Source organism: Nycticebus coucang, chromosome 2 (genome assembly GCF_027406575.1).
Source record: "Nycticebus coucang isolate mNycCou1 chromosome 2, mNycCou1.pri, whole genome shotgun sequence".
Taxonomy (NCBI): domain Eukaryota; kingdom Metazoa; phylum Chordata; class Mammalia; order Primates; family Lorisidae; genus Nycticebus; species Nycticebus coucang.
Window position 1 is genome coordinate 178,713,863 of NC_069781.1, and position 15,185 is coordinate 178,729,047.

A 15,185-nucleotide genomic window follows, 5' to 3' on the forward strand; every position below is an offset into this window, starting at 1 on the left:
AAAATAATTTGCATCTGTATTGGATAAAAATAATTTACACTCCATGATTTTTTTCTTCAAATTAACATCTACCTTTACAGAGCTGGGACAACATATAAGTTGTTAAGCAAACATCGCCACATTTACTCAGATAGACAGGTGGTCTTGATGTGGGTGCCAGCATCGTCTACAATGGTTCTAAAATCACCACAAATATCTTTTGCCTTAGTTTCAAGTTTTGGGTGATTTTCTTCATAACAATAACCAAGGTAGGGATTTCTAAGCAACCAGGAAATTCTTGCCTGCTAAACCAGAAAAGGCCTAAGATTCTTTTTCAGTTTTGTGCTTCACACAGCCTCTATTGCTTGATGAGAATTGGGCAAGAAAGGAATCAATTGCCATCTAGTCCTCACAACAACAGTAGATTGGTTTAGAAGTTCTGGGTATCTTCTCTTTTCCAATGACTTAGTCAAAGCACCAGCTTAGCCATGAGGAAAGACCTCAAGAAACCTCATCTCTCATTGAAGAAAGGTGACAAGTCAAAGGAAACTATCTCTTTCCCACCCTACATGAATATCCACTTGCTCTTCCTAAGTCAGAACTTCACAGACATGATGTGTGGTTTTAGCACCCCTTATCTCACACTGATTGGGTGTTTTACTTAATTGTAGCAGATATGGAGAGGTTCAGTGGGTGAGGAGTGTGGAATGGGACAGTTACTTTGGGTACTGCTTGTGACCTTATAGAAATGTGTGACCTGTTCACCCAGTAAAAGGAGCTGTTTTAATCAAGATAAATGGAAAAATTAGCACACAGGAGAAGAAATTATCCTTCACTCCTTCCAAGGCATCTGTGGGCACCTACTATTTGGAAAGATTTATTGAAGTCCATTGGAAGCTGTCACCTCTCAAGAGGGGGACCATGAGATCTCTTGGTACAGTATGTCACAAATTTCCTAAGTGAGAAATTTTCTAATTCAGAAAATTTCCTAAGCTTCCAAGGCCTAGGTGTCCCTTCCAATAAAGAGACATCCATTAGCCGGAAGGGAGAAGACTAGCACAGTGTGCAAACGTTCTTTGTTGAAACGTTCTTTCTTATAATTACTCAGTATTTAAATTGCCAACATTTCCTTTTTGAAAATTACACTTGACATTTGTATTTCTTTGAAAAATTGGGAAAATGATGGCTCATCAGTATTTTATAATGCAAAAGAACATTAATTTAGTGCCATTGTGGAGCTTTTATTTCTGCCTTGAGTGAAATGATAAAAGGGGACGTAACATGCTCCCTACCTCCCACAGTACAGCTATGAATAGGCAGTTGAAGAAAAGTATGAATGTCAGAGGCCAAGTCTGTGACACCTGGCATTGTAGTCGGTGTACAGTGGAGGGAGGGCACAACGTCTTGACTCATCTCTAAGTCTTGGTAAGTCTTGGCGTCTCGTGACTTCTGCTTAATTGTAAGTGAGAGCAAAATCCCTTTTTTGTTGAGGGATAGGAGACAGCCCCACTTTGGTAGACCAGGAAGGAAAAGTCCTGGTTGCAAAGCTGAGACGGGTGGAAGGAGGTCCACACCAAAGACGTCCCCGCCCCGAGAACTCATGGTGTTGTGGACAGGAATATACTTTCCTCAGATTCCTGAGGGTCAGTGTCCACCAAGATCATGAAAACAAGAGACTCACCCTAAGATTAAAGATGAAAAGATTAGGAAAAGATACACTAATATAAACACTAATCAAGAGCAAGTTGCCCATACCCAACAAAGCACACTCTGAGGATAGAAGTGTTTCATAAGCTCGTTCCGTATTTCTTGCATTATATATTCCACACATCCCAACTGTGCCCAACTGTTTCTGCTCTGTGGCTCCTGACTGCTTTGCCTCCTATGATCTGATCTGGGACATAAAGGCTATGCAAGTCCTTCCTGTCCCCTTTGCCCACCTGGCCCACACTGTCCTGCTTCAACTCCAATCCATTGATTTCAACTTCAGAACAGGGAGACCTAATTCATGTTATTAAACATCGGGATAGTGGTTACTTTGGGTGGAGGAGGCTCTCCATTGGGGCAAACTTGAAGGGGCTTCGGGAAGGCTGGTCTCCACCCCATGAGGCCAGCTGGCCTTGGAAGGGACAATCTCCCAAGATGATTCACTTCTGCTCCTCATAGCTCTCATTCTCCAGAAGTCCAGCCTGGAGACATTCATGCATACGCTCATGACAAAGCAGAGGCACCCAGAGCAAAAGTGGATATGTGCAAGGCCTGGTGAGGTCCAGGCCCAGAGTGGGCACACCGCTGTGATCGCTGTATTCTATTGGCCAGAACAAGCCAAGAGAGGGCACCTCTTGAGCAAAAGGAGCTGTAACATCACATGGCAAAGGGTGAGCAGACAGGAGGATGAATACTGGGAGCCACGGGTGCCATCAGGATGCTGTCCCTGTGCACTGTTTAGTGGGCTGACAGTCATATAGTTTAGAGGATGGAATTCCTGAATGGTCACCGTGCCAATGAGTGACCACCTCCTCCCACAGCTCCATGACATTATGACATTAACCTTCTTGGGAATGGTACACAGATTTGGAAACTCAAGGGCTATTTTCCTAAGCCTTGTGATGGTTCCCAAGAGCCAGCTGACCGTGAAGGTTTTCTTACACGTGGCCCTTGGCTGAGGTTACTTGACCTGAATGAGAATGGAGTAAGTTACGATGGTTTAGAGTTGAAGGTGTGGAGAGTGGTTAGTAGTCCAATCATCTGCTAATGAGGAGGGCTGCGTGGCAAATAAATTAACTCGAAAATTTTAGAAACTATGTGCTATTTACTGTTTTTTTTTTTTGGGGGGGGGAGTGGTCACAGTACTCAACATGATATGGATACAGTCCCTGTTCTCAAGGATGACAGCGGGCATACAAGTAACACAGCCTGCCCAGTCCAACAGAGCTACCACCAGTGCCCATGGCTACAAAGCCCAGGAATGTGCTAACCCCAAAGGACATGGGCTGTGAAGCAGTGATGTTCAACCGGCATGCAGGGAACATTTTTAAACATCATTAATTAAATTATTTCCTAATGTTCAAAGCACAGTAAGTACATATATATATGTGTATATATATATATATATATATTTTTGAGACAGAGTCTCACTCAGTCACCCTGGGGTTGAGTGGTGTGGCATCACAGCTCATAGCAACCTCAAACTCTTGGGCTCAAGCAATCCACCTGCCTCAGCCTTCCAGAGTGCTGGGATTATAGGCGTGAGCCACCACACCCGGCCTTTACTCTTTTTTTTTGATCAATGTAAATTAAGTGTGTTGTGGAAGTTTAACTATAGCCTCAAATGTGCTGTGAGATAAAAAAGATTGAAAAACACTGCTGTATACATACACACTAGATTTGGTTAACTTGGTACAAAAATAAAGGCCTAAAATTTAACCTACCACAAGTGGTTATGCGGAACATTGAGGCTGAGAACATGGGTTGAGAAGGAAGTAGATGTAACCATTTCTGACAGAGCTTTTTAAAATAAGAAATATTTTGCACACAGTGTAAACACACACACATAGTCCTCAAGCATAGACCTCAATGAGTTTTGAGAAATACATTTGTGTAGTCTACATAGGTGGGAGAAGGTCAAAGTTCACTTTTCTCTATAACAATGTCCAGTTGTTTCCCTCCCATTGGTTCAAAAAACGTTTCTTTCCCCAGTGAATTGCTGTGACATCTTTGTAAAAAAATTACTAACCATATAGATGTGGTCTGTTTCTGGACACTTCTCTATTTCAATGATTTGTCTGTCCTATGCCAACACCATACTTTAAAAAACATTTTTTTCTCTATCTTTTATGAGTTGAAATTTTTTTGATGTTGTATTTTTAACTTATAATATTCTATTTCAATTCCAGTAGTTACTCTAAAGTTTAATGTGTACTCTTAATGTTATATTTCTAAAAGTAATAGCTACACATATTTGTATTTCTAGTCTTGTCTTGAATAAGATAAGAACCCTAGCATGATTTAACTTTTCTCAAAATGTTCCCCTCCTGTTTTTCACATCTTTCTCTGGAATTATTATTATTACCGTTATTATTATTTTTGAGAGAGAGTCTTACTTTGTTGCCCTCGGTAGAGTGCCACGGTGTCATAACTCATAGCAACCTCAAACTCTTGGGCTCAAAGTGATTCTCTTGTCTCAGCCTCCCTGGTAGCTGGGACTATAGGCACCTGCCACAGCGTCTGGCTATTTTTTTTAGAGATAAGGTGTCACTCTTGCTCAGGCTGGTCTCTAACTGCTAAATTCAGGCAACCCGCCTGCCTCGGCCTCCTAGAATGTTAGGATTACAAACGTGAGACACTGTGCCTGGCTTGGTATTATTTTAAAAACCAGATAATCATATGATTCATAATTAAAACATATTTGGAACATTTTTTTCCTATTGCTTTCAGATTTGGCCAGGTTTTTTTAAACTTGAAAAGTATTCTGGGTCTTTCTAGGCCTCCATTGTGAGCAGGCATGTGTGGGGTCAGGTACAACACTAGCCAGCAGAGAATACAGCAAGTGCATAATCCCTAATGAGGTCAAAGGTTTGGAGAGAAGACCTTGGGAGAGTGAGAGCTGGTTGAGGAGGGCAGGCCCAGGCCACACAGGGTCAGGGTAAAGAGTATAATGTTTATTCTCAGTGTAATGGAAACATTTTAAGCAGAGAAGTGACATGATGGATTCTCAGATTTTATAAAGCACAGTAATTTGGCGTTTACGTCTGGCTTTCTCATTCCCTTTACTCATCTAGCTTCTGAGAACCCCTGATTTAACTTTCATACGCGTATGTCTTATTTCCCGGGCCCCCAAGCATTTTTGTTCTGAGAATGCTTTCCATAATATAAATAAAAATTTCCGACATTGCACTACAGACAGTAAGAAATTATGTCAAAGCACCAGCTTAACCCTGGGTTATAAATTGCATGACTCATAGGAAGCGAACACGTAATTTGCATTAGATTTGGCCAAGATTTTGTTAAGTTAAATAATTACATCAAGTAATTATGCAAGAAATGCATTACAAGAAAAAGAGAGATGGAGCAGAGACCTATAGAGAAAAAGAGACTTGGAAGAAACGTCCACCAGTCATGATGTAGAGACTTTATTTAGATCCTGATTTAAACAAACTGTAAAAACAAAAAAGACATTAATTATTAGATAATTGGAAAATTGAGCACTAATAGGATACTTGATGACATTAAGAAATTGTTAATTATTTTAGGAGTGATAATAATACTGTGATTATTCAGGGCTCTTATCATTTAGATCAGTGGTTCTCAACCTGTGGGTCACAACCCCTTTGTAACAATGAAAATATATCACAGCATTAGGAAGGTTGAGAACCACTGATTTAGACACATATACTGAAATATTTTCAGATGAAACTGTATGACAGCTGGGATTCCGCTCCAAATAACACAGGGAAGTAAGCAGATGAAGGTAGTTATGTAACAAGACAATTGAGAGCTGACAATTTTTGAAGCTGGAAATGGGTACATAGAATTTATAAAACTAGTTTGTCTACTATTTTATAGAGTTGGAATTCTCCACAATAAAACTCTTTGAAAAAAATTAAAGGCACTTTTTTAACATTTAATAAGAAAATATGAGTTTAATCTGTTTTCCAGATAAAAATGTGATGCTTCTCCTTTCCAACAATTCTGTTTTACGTATTGACCATCCATCCACCCTTTCCATTTATCCACGTTTTTATCTACCTATCTATGATAAGGTGGAAACTTACTAGGTGTTCACAGCAGGTTGGAGAAAGAATTCTCATACAGTGATAAGGATAGAAAGAAGTACAGAGTTTATTTATTTTTCTGGGAAAGAAGGAGACAGAGAGAGAGAGCGCAGAGTGAGTGGCCACGGTAAGATGGGAAGTGAGAAAATGTCAGGCAATTGAGGAACAGTGGCTGGTGTTTTAAAGGGTACAAATGGGTTTTTTTCCACTCTGCTTCAGAAAACTGGTAATAGAAGTGGTGAATTCATTGCAGGTCTTCTTTCTGGCTTATCTGAGTCCTTGGAATCTGGTGCTAGTGAAGACTGAGGTAGAGAGTTGGAGCCGGGGAGCTTGAACCCCTGCTGTCCACTCAGGGCTCTTCAAGGCTGAGAAAATGAATTCTTAAAAATAACAAGTTAGACTATAGGTGTTTTAATTAAACGAAACAAAGGGAGTAATTGTGTTGTGAGTTTTCAGAGGGGCAAATTACGTGCTGTGAGTTCATTTCTCTCAGTATCTGTTTGTTGCAGTTTTGGCTGGGGCCAGGTTTGAACCCGCCACCCTCGGTATATGGGGCCAGCGCCCTACCCGCTGAGCCACAGGCGCCACCCTATCAGTATCTGTTTGATAGTTCGTTTTCCTCTGTTAGGCAGTTGTTGGTAAGGCCAAATTCACTATCCTTACATGATCAAGAACAAACGTTCAAATGTGTGGTTCAGAGTTTCTGTCTTAATTTGGGTTCCCCCCAGAAGCAGACTCTGAGATGTAGATTCAAGTACCAGTAGTTTATTTTGGGAGCGCAGGAAAAAGTTAGAGGGGAGTAAGGGGAAGGGAAATAGTAAGCTGCCTTATCCAGCAGGTTAGCCCTGAGGATGACCACAGCTTAATCCCTGGGGAAATTCTATGAAAGAGGGTTCAACAAACACCTCAGAACTGCTCTGCCTGATGGGGTGTTTTGGTATCAGTTCTGGTTACTGATTGCTTGAGGGCTATTTCCAGAAGAAACCAAGTCTCTGGCCCCTTATGATTCTGTGGATCAGACATTTAGATAGAGCATAGCAGAGAAGTGGACCTCTGTTCCTCCAGATGGCTCTCTCTTCCCTTTCTTCCTTCCCCCCATCCAGTTTCTTCATCGCTCCCTCCTTCTTCCTTCTTTCTTTCCTTTCTTCCTACATTCCTTCCCTTCTTTTAATTTTTCTGATTATTTTTCAGCAAGAAAATAAAGAGAAAACTCAGGATAAATTAGAATTCTCTGAACAGGAATTCAGAATAAATTAGAATTTTTAAATGAAGCTAGGGCTATTAAAATTGTCAGTATCCCATTAATTCCCATTAATCCCCCTCCCTCCATCTACCTCCCCGTCCCTCTCCTCCCTTTCCCCCTTCTCCCTATTCTTAGGTTGTAACTGGGTTATAGCTTTCATGTGAAGGTCCTACATTAGTTTCATAATAAGGGTGAGTATATTGGGTACTTTTTCTTCCAGTCTTGAGACACTTTACTAAGAAGAATATGTTCTAGCTCCATCCATGTAAACATGAAAGAGGTAAAGTCTCCATCTTTTTTTAAGGCTGCATAATATTCCATGGTGTACATATACCACAATTTATTAATCCATTCGTGGATCGATGGGCACTTGGGCTTTTTCCATGACTTAGCAATTATGAATAGGGCTGCAATAAATATTCCGATACAAATATCTTTGTTACGATGTGATTTTTGGTCTTCTGGGTATATGCCCAGTAGAGGGATTACAGGATGGGATTACACCTGCAGTGCATCTTACAAGGGTATATGTGAATCCTAGTAAATGTGGAATGTAAAGGTCTTAGCAAAATAACTAAGAAAATGCCACGAAAGCTATGTTAACTAGTGTGATGAAAATGTGTCAAACGGTCTATGAACCAAGTGTATGGTGCCCCATGATCATACTAATGTACACAGCTATGATTTAATAAAAAAATAAAAAAAAATTGTCAGTATCAAATGGAGTTGCTTGTGTAAAAAAACCCGGCACACACACACAAAACCTGACAAGTAGAGCCAGGGAAAGACATGGAGCAAGGGTTCTTATGGAACAAATGCCTGATAACAAAAACTATTACAAAAGACACCAAGAAACTCACAACCTTGCAGAAAGGGCATTAGAACCTTACATGAAAAATACTTCCACGAGAGCATATGTCGAGCAACTGCCTGTTTAAACTGGTGCCATTCTTGTTATTGATCCTCATATTAAAGATAATGATCTTGACCCAATGCTATAATTCCTTTCATTTTTCTTTTAAAAACCTTTGTCTGTCTTCTCCTCTCTGGATATGCACATAGCTTATGATGGTGTGGGTATTCCCATGGCAGTGCCCTAGTCCCCAATACATATCATTTTCTTTTAGAGAGCTTCTCTTTTTTACTTATGAGTAAGTTGACATAAGTGGTATCAAAAGTGGAATCCGAAAAGTAGGTCATTGTTGGGAGTGGTTGCGATGCTTGGAATTGATACTGGAATTTCGTGTTCAGTAGGTTCTTGGTCTCTGTGATTCCAAGAATGAATCCACGGACTATAGATCAGTGGTAAGACAGGATTTATTTACAGAAAAGAATACAAAACCACCGAGGCTCCTGGCAGAGAGAAAACCTAAGTTGGGGGAGAAAAGCTCTCATCTGTCTCTCCTCTCTGTCTCTCTCTGGGCTCTTTGTCCAGGGGTATATATAGTCTGGTGGGTTCCTTGTATATGAGGCCAGGAAATGAATGGATACAGTCCCTTCTGCCAGGCAAGGTGAATGAATGTGTTAATGAATGGACACTGTTTAATCAAGGAATTGAGGCCTAGGAAACTTACATGAAATTGACCTAGGCATAGGAAATGAGGGTTCCTGTTTAGTCTTAAGTGCCAAGTCACAGGTATCTCCCCAGCAGTTGTCTGGCTACTAAAACCTCCGGCAAGGGGTGGGATCCCACCTTGCCTACCCTCCAGCTCCCTGGTTCCTCAGCCTGCTGCCGCCCACCAACACCGCCCAGGCAGAGGTGGCGGGTCCTCCAACTCAGCTGGGCTGGGGCGCCACCTGTCCTGTATCAGAATCAGGGTGCTGCTCACTTGAGTTCTTTGAGCTCTCTGCTTCTACACGTTGGATTATGTGCCCTGGTGAATCTTTTCTCATGCCAAACCTTCCTCTTTTTTGGCAGAGGCTTTGACTTTATTTGAGATGTGTTACGTGGTTATAAGGCCATCTTAATAGAAGACCTTACATTTCTCCTATAATAATAAAAGATTTTTTGTCTTTCTGGGAAGTCTTTTCTGGTATAAAGATAAATATCCTCTTGGTTTGAGCAATCTGATTTCTACAGAGTGTATGTTCTGTCCATGGGACCTGTCTTTCTGGTGAATTTACCTTTGGTTCTCTTTGCGTGTTTATATTTTTTCGTGTGCCTAATTTTTCTTTGCTTTGCTTTCTTAGGTTAAAATTTTTGTGAGCACTCTAATTTTGGTTTTGTTTTGAATGTCTATAAGTGATTTGGCCTTTTTTCTCTTGCTTGTTTTTGAAGCAAAAATATAAACATTCTAAACGGTAGGTAGGCAGAGGATGGCCAGTTAAAATTTGCTAGGGTAGTTACCACTGGAACGGAGGTAAATGTCTGAAAAAGGGCAATGAAATGTTGAAACCAGGGGTGGTGCCTGTGGCTCAGTGAGTAGGGAGCCGGCCCCATATACTGGAGGTGGCGAGTTCAAACCCAGTCCCGGCCAAAAACTGCAAAAAAAAAAAAAAAAAAAAAAAAAAGAAATGTTGAAACCAGACAAAAAGTGAGGTATATGGGCATCTTCAGACTTGGATGGTCATGTTGAATCCTGCTGCAATTTTGTAACAATCTGATACTTAACGACTGAGTAGGCAGCATTTTCTCTTATCCCAACAATGCTGATGGAAGAGATATTAGCAAGAGACACCATCCAGATCAAATATGCCCTAAGGAGAACAGTGTGACGTTGTAAAAATGAGCACAGCAACTCTTGTAAGTATCCTAGAACCCAGGGGAATCTTATCTTTTTCTTGGGGAAAATGAAAGCATGGCGCTACTCAGAAAACAAGCAAAATATGTTGGAAGGAAACTCTGGGATATAAAATTGGACTGTGGGTTTGAAAAGTGGCGTCTTCTTTGTACAAATTATTTCCAAAACAGAGCTGAAAAGGGTACTTTTGTGGGTTAATGGCTTTTTATAATGATTAAAATGAAAACCTACTATGTAGTGAGAAACTTACAGTCCTACAGAAACTTATAAAGTCATCAAATAATTTTAATAAACAGTTTATATAAGGGTATTTCTATAGGGAGAAGGTAGGTCAGACCATAGATTCTCTTTAAGAGGCTGCCAAGACACTCTGGACTCAAGTGATAAGGCATCCATGCATTTTGCATTTTCTGAGGACAAAATAGGGAAAATGTAAGAGTGTTTTGGCAGGCAAAGGGAGAAAGTGATATCTTTATAAAAGATGTATCAGAAAGTGGTCATTCTTTGGGCATTTATTTTCCTTAACTGCTGAAGTACCTGGCTCTGAAATAGGCACCTTTGCTAATGGCTGGAGCCACAAACATCCCTCACTCAATTGATGGTGTTTTCCTATTAAGTTGGGTGCACATTTCCACAGAGACATAATCGAATGGTTGTCTTTATTTATTATTTTTTATATGGTTGTCTTTTGTGATTAAAAATAAATATGAGGACTGAGAGACAGAATATACAGATGGACAACAGAGAGACCATGTAGAGAAATAAAAGGTTTACCCACAATCTGCAGCAACCTGCTCCCTAAATCAACACCCTATCTGCTAGTTGGGATTTTGCAACAATCTAATACTTACCAACTGAGTAGGAGTGGTTGCAATGGGAGTCCAGCCTGCTATAGACATCTGACTTACAGGAGGGCAGATTGCTATCTCTAGTGATAAATCTGGAAGGTACAGCAACTTCTGTAACCATTGCCCCCAAATGGTCAAGATTTAATAACCGGCAGGTTTCCTTTGCCCCGGCTTCCAACTTAAAGTCACTGGAGAGGGCCAAATATACACCTCTAGCCAATCCCCGCACATGCCCTGTTTCTAGTCAGCCCCTTCCAGCTCCCTCAGGCCAACAGTCCAATCCCAGCACCCCTGAGCCTTCCCTTTTATTGACTATAAAGCTTGTGGACTCCTCTGCCCACCTGCCTTTGAGTCTCTGCCCAAACTCAAGTGACGGTGGCTGACGCCTTTGCTCAGAATAAATGTTTGCTTTTCTCATTTGGTTTTTATTTCCATAGCCCCATGGTTTAAATAGGCTTTGTGGGCTAATTGGTTTTCAAATCATTGCAACTAGCATTGATTCATTTCTTTACTGAGGAAACATTTTCTAAAAGCTTTAACATGGCCCATATTCCCCACCAGGAATAGGGGCAAATGAGGGGGTGAACAGAATGACTTGGCAGCCAAGGCACTGGGCATTCGTATGCCAGGGCAGAGTTTTTAAAAAAGCAGTACACTAGGGTTGGTGCCTGTAGTTCAGTGGTTACGGCGCCAGCCACATGCACCAGGGCTGGTGGGTTCGAATCTAGTCCGGACTTGCTAAATGACAACAACAAAAATAGCTGGGTATTGTGGTGGGCGCCTGTAGTCCCAGCTACTTGGGAGGCTAAGGCAAGAGAATCGCTTAAGCCCATGAGTTTGAGGTTGCTATGAGCTGTGACGCCACAGCACTCTACCAAGGGCAATATAGTGAGACTGTCTCAAAAAAAAAAAAAAAAAAGAGAAAAAGTGGTATGCTAACTACTGGTTACATGAGGTAACTTCAAGAAATTTGTAGATGAACCTTTTTTACACTTGAACGCAGATTAGAAAAACGGGCATTTCAAGCTCACCAAGCCTTTGACTCCACCTATGTTATGGCTTTAGGATGTCTTTATTAGTGAAAATCTAGTCAGGAGATAAAAACCACTCTCATTTTAACAGATGAAATTAAATACGAGAATTGTTAATTGGGTATTAAAGAACTAAAAAGGGCAAAACTAGAACACTAGTATTATGCCGGAAGCTGCTACCCCTGGGGAGGAAGTTGGAATTCTTAAATTCTAGAAACGTGGAGGGGCCCGAAAGAGATGAAACTTAGACTTCTGACATGGAGTTACTGCTCAGTTAATAGCAGTGTCTCTGAGTTGAGTGGGGGCCCTGTGGGCCACGGCACCAGACCAGTGATCTTTAACCAGTATGCTGTGAAAATTTTTAAAGATCACCATTTAAATTATTTTCGAAAGAAGTTCCTAGTATGTTTTTTTTTACTCTCTTTTTGATCAACATTTAAGTGTGCCACAGAAGTTTAACTATAGGTTCAAGTGCATTGTGAGATAAAAAAGGTGGAAAAACACTGCCCTAGACAGATGTGTGAGGACTGGGTGTTGGGGTGCTGGTGCTGGTGCTGGTCATGTCTCTGAGGGGCTGCTATGGGGCTGTTTTTGCGAGTGTTGGGAAAACTGTAAACTGATATTAACAACAGTTCCTGGGACACCGGCCTCTAAAGCAAAGAGGCAGCGACAGGACCAAGTCCCTTTCTCCTCTTGCCTTGCCTTCTTCTCCCTCTGGTCTGCCAATGGCAGAGCTCAATAAAGAGTCAGCTAGCACAGGAGAAATGGGTTTGCTTAGTTTCACCCTAGAGCTGAAGGCTGAGTATAGAGGGCAACTTTGAATCTGAGAAGCAACACTTAGTGTCTGGGACAGCCGTCCCTTGGGACATTCAGTGTCCACCCACAGAGTACTTCTATACATGAACTTCCCACAGTTAGAAAAGAGCAACTCTGAATTTCTTCTTAACAAAGCGCAAACATCCTTTGTACAAGACATCCTCATCTGTTCTTCAAAATGAGACATCAAGTCCCAGCAGACACTAGCTCCATTAATTTTACCTAAAATTAAGTCACATACATACCAAAAGATTCTTACCTCAAGACTAACTTGCAAAATTAACTCCCTAAGAAAACAAAGTTATGAGGAAAGAGGCAGAAGAGATTAGTATTCAGACTCCGTGGATACACAGAAGAAAGAAAATAGTCATCCCCGGGTATCTGAGGGGCTTGTTTCCAGCCCCTCCTGTGATTCCAAAATCCCCAGATGCTCAAGTCCCTGACATATAATAGCTTATCTGCATCTAACCCACATACATCCTACTGAACACTTCAGATTATCTCTGGATTATAGTTCCTAATACAGTGTAAATGGTTATTATTTTTTCTGAATATTTTCAATCCATGGTTGGTTGGCTTCCCAACGTGGAGCCTGCAGATATGCAGGGCTGACTGTGCAAACACTGCAGTAACTCGTCTCTGGAACTGGTCAGTCACGAGGCTGAATGTAGTTAATCAATTTCATACTTCCCTCTGCCATCAGCCAGGACCTCACCTGCTCAGGTTTTATACCTGGTAGGGTGTCCCAAAACTTCATTGCCGAAAGGGTCTAAGCCAAAAGGGTCTAAATCAATATCCTATTTGAGGTTGTTGTAGTTTGCCATTAAAATTTTGTGATTGGACATGGAAATACTAAAAATACTGTGGAGAATCCCCTGGGTTCCAGATACCTTTCTGCCTCACCCACCATGTAGGAACAACACAAATGGATCTCATTGCCAAGAGCACCTGCACCAGCCAAGCAGAGAAAACTCTTTTGCCTATTGGCTTAGTGGTAAAATGGCTAGATCTCAATTTCCATCTCAATGGAACCACTGTCCTGTTCCCAAGTGGGAGCACTACTCCTTTGGGAACCCATCAAGAGACCTGGGAAATGTTATCTGAGTGGACTGTTGGGTTGGAGCAGAACTGATCCCTCTTCCTGTGCCTGAGTCCAGACCATGCATCACAACCAAGAGCAGCAGCCCCAGGTAGCAGTCACCGAGTCAACGTGTGAATGACTTTTGTCAGACGGAGAGTTGTTTTCCACCTGTTCTGTAGCTGTATCACTGGCAGAGGCTTCCATCATCCAAATTATGCCCCTAATTCTTGGGTGATGGAGGGTATGGTAACATCAGTAGATTCCAGATGCAAAGACCTGTTGCTCCACTTCTTTTACTGGGAAGTGGGTTTTTTCATCAGAAGTGACGGTGTGCAGGGTATCATGAGGGTGCATAAGACATTCAGTCAGTCAATGGACTGTGGTGCTCGTAAGGCACTGGTAGGAACCAGTTGCTTCCCCAGGATGGAAAGGGCTGGAAGGTGCATCGCTGTCACCTTCACAATCAAAAGGAGCAAGATAAAACTTAAGACTTTTTTCATAACTTGCCAGAGATAAGGTTGCAGAGCAACCAAAATCTACAGAGATTTGGGGAAGAGAGGCAACACATACCTCATTTATTGCTGAGAACAAAATTAATAATGGAAGTCTGATGAGGTATACACCTCCAGACAGACACACACACACACACACACACACGTAATTCCATGCACTTCTGTGTTTGGTATTTACTTATCTTTTTAGGGTTTTAGACACATCTCACTCTGTCGCCTGGCTGGAGTGCAGTGGCAGGATCATAGCTTACTACAGCCTCAAACTCTTGGGCTCAAGTGATACTCCTGCCTTAGCCTCCCGAGTAGCTGGGACTACAGGTGCATGCTACCATGTTCAGCTAGGTTTTCTACATTTTTGTAGAGATGGAGTCTAAATCATCTTGCTTAGGCTGATCTCAATTCCTGCCCTCAAGTAATCGTCCTGCTTTGGCCTTCCAAAGTTGTAGTGATTATTTTTTGTTTGTTTTTTTTTTTTGGCAGGGCTGGGTTTGAACCTGCCACCTCTGGCATAGGGGGCCAGTGCCCTACTCCTTTGAGCCACAGGCGCCACCCCAAAGTTGTAGGGATTATAGGAATAAGTTACAGGCCTGCCCTATACTTATTTAGAATAGGGTTCAGACTAGAAGGTGGTCTGGTCTGATAAATTCTGTTGGTCTGTACCATAAGAAACTAATGATTGTTTTTGACCCATCAATGGGAATTTCTTATGGTTCAAGCTAATGCATCACTATATTCCAAATTGATAGATTTTTTTTAGTTACTACTTAGATAAAAGTTAGATTATTAGACTAAAAGTTTTCTTTGAAAGTGTAAGAAAATAGAAAAAGTCAAAGTAGATGTTTATTACAGAACAACTTTTTCTATTAATTAAACACTTAAAAAAACCATAATACCATGAACTGACAAGGACCTGGTGGCATGCAAAAACTTCAGGCTGGGGAGGCATGCCTGTTCTCGATGAATTTACATATAATGAATTGTTATGATATCTGATTTCAAAATGTTTGCATGAATTGGCCTCACATGATTAACAATTTAAAGTAAAACATAAGTTTAAAAACTGGTATTAATTTAGATGGGTCCATTCAAAGTCAGTGACTGGAGAACTACAAAAAAAACCTGAAGTCAACAAATCTTTAGGAAGCAACCCTGTGCCGATG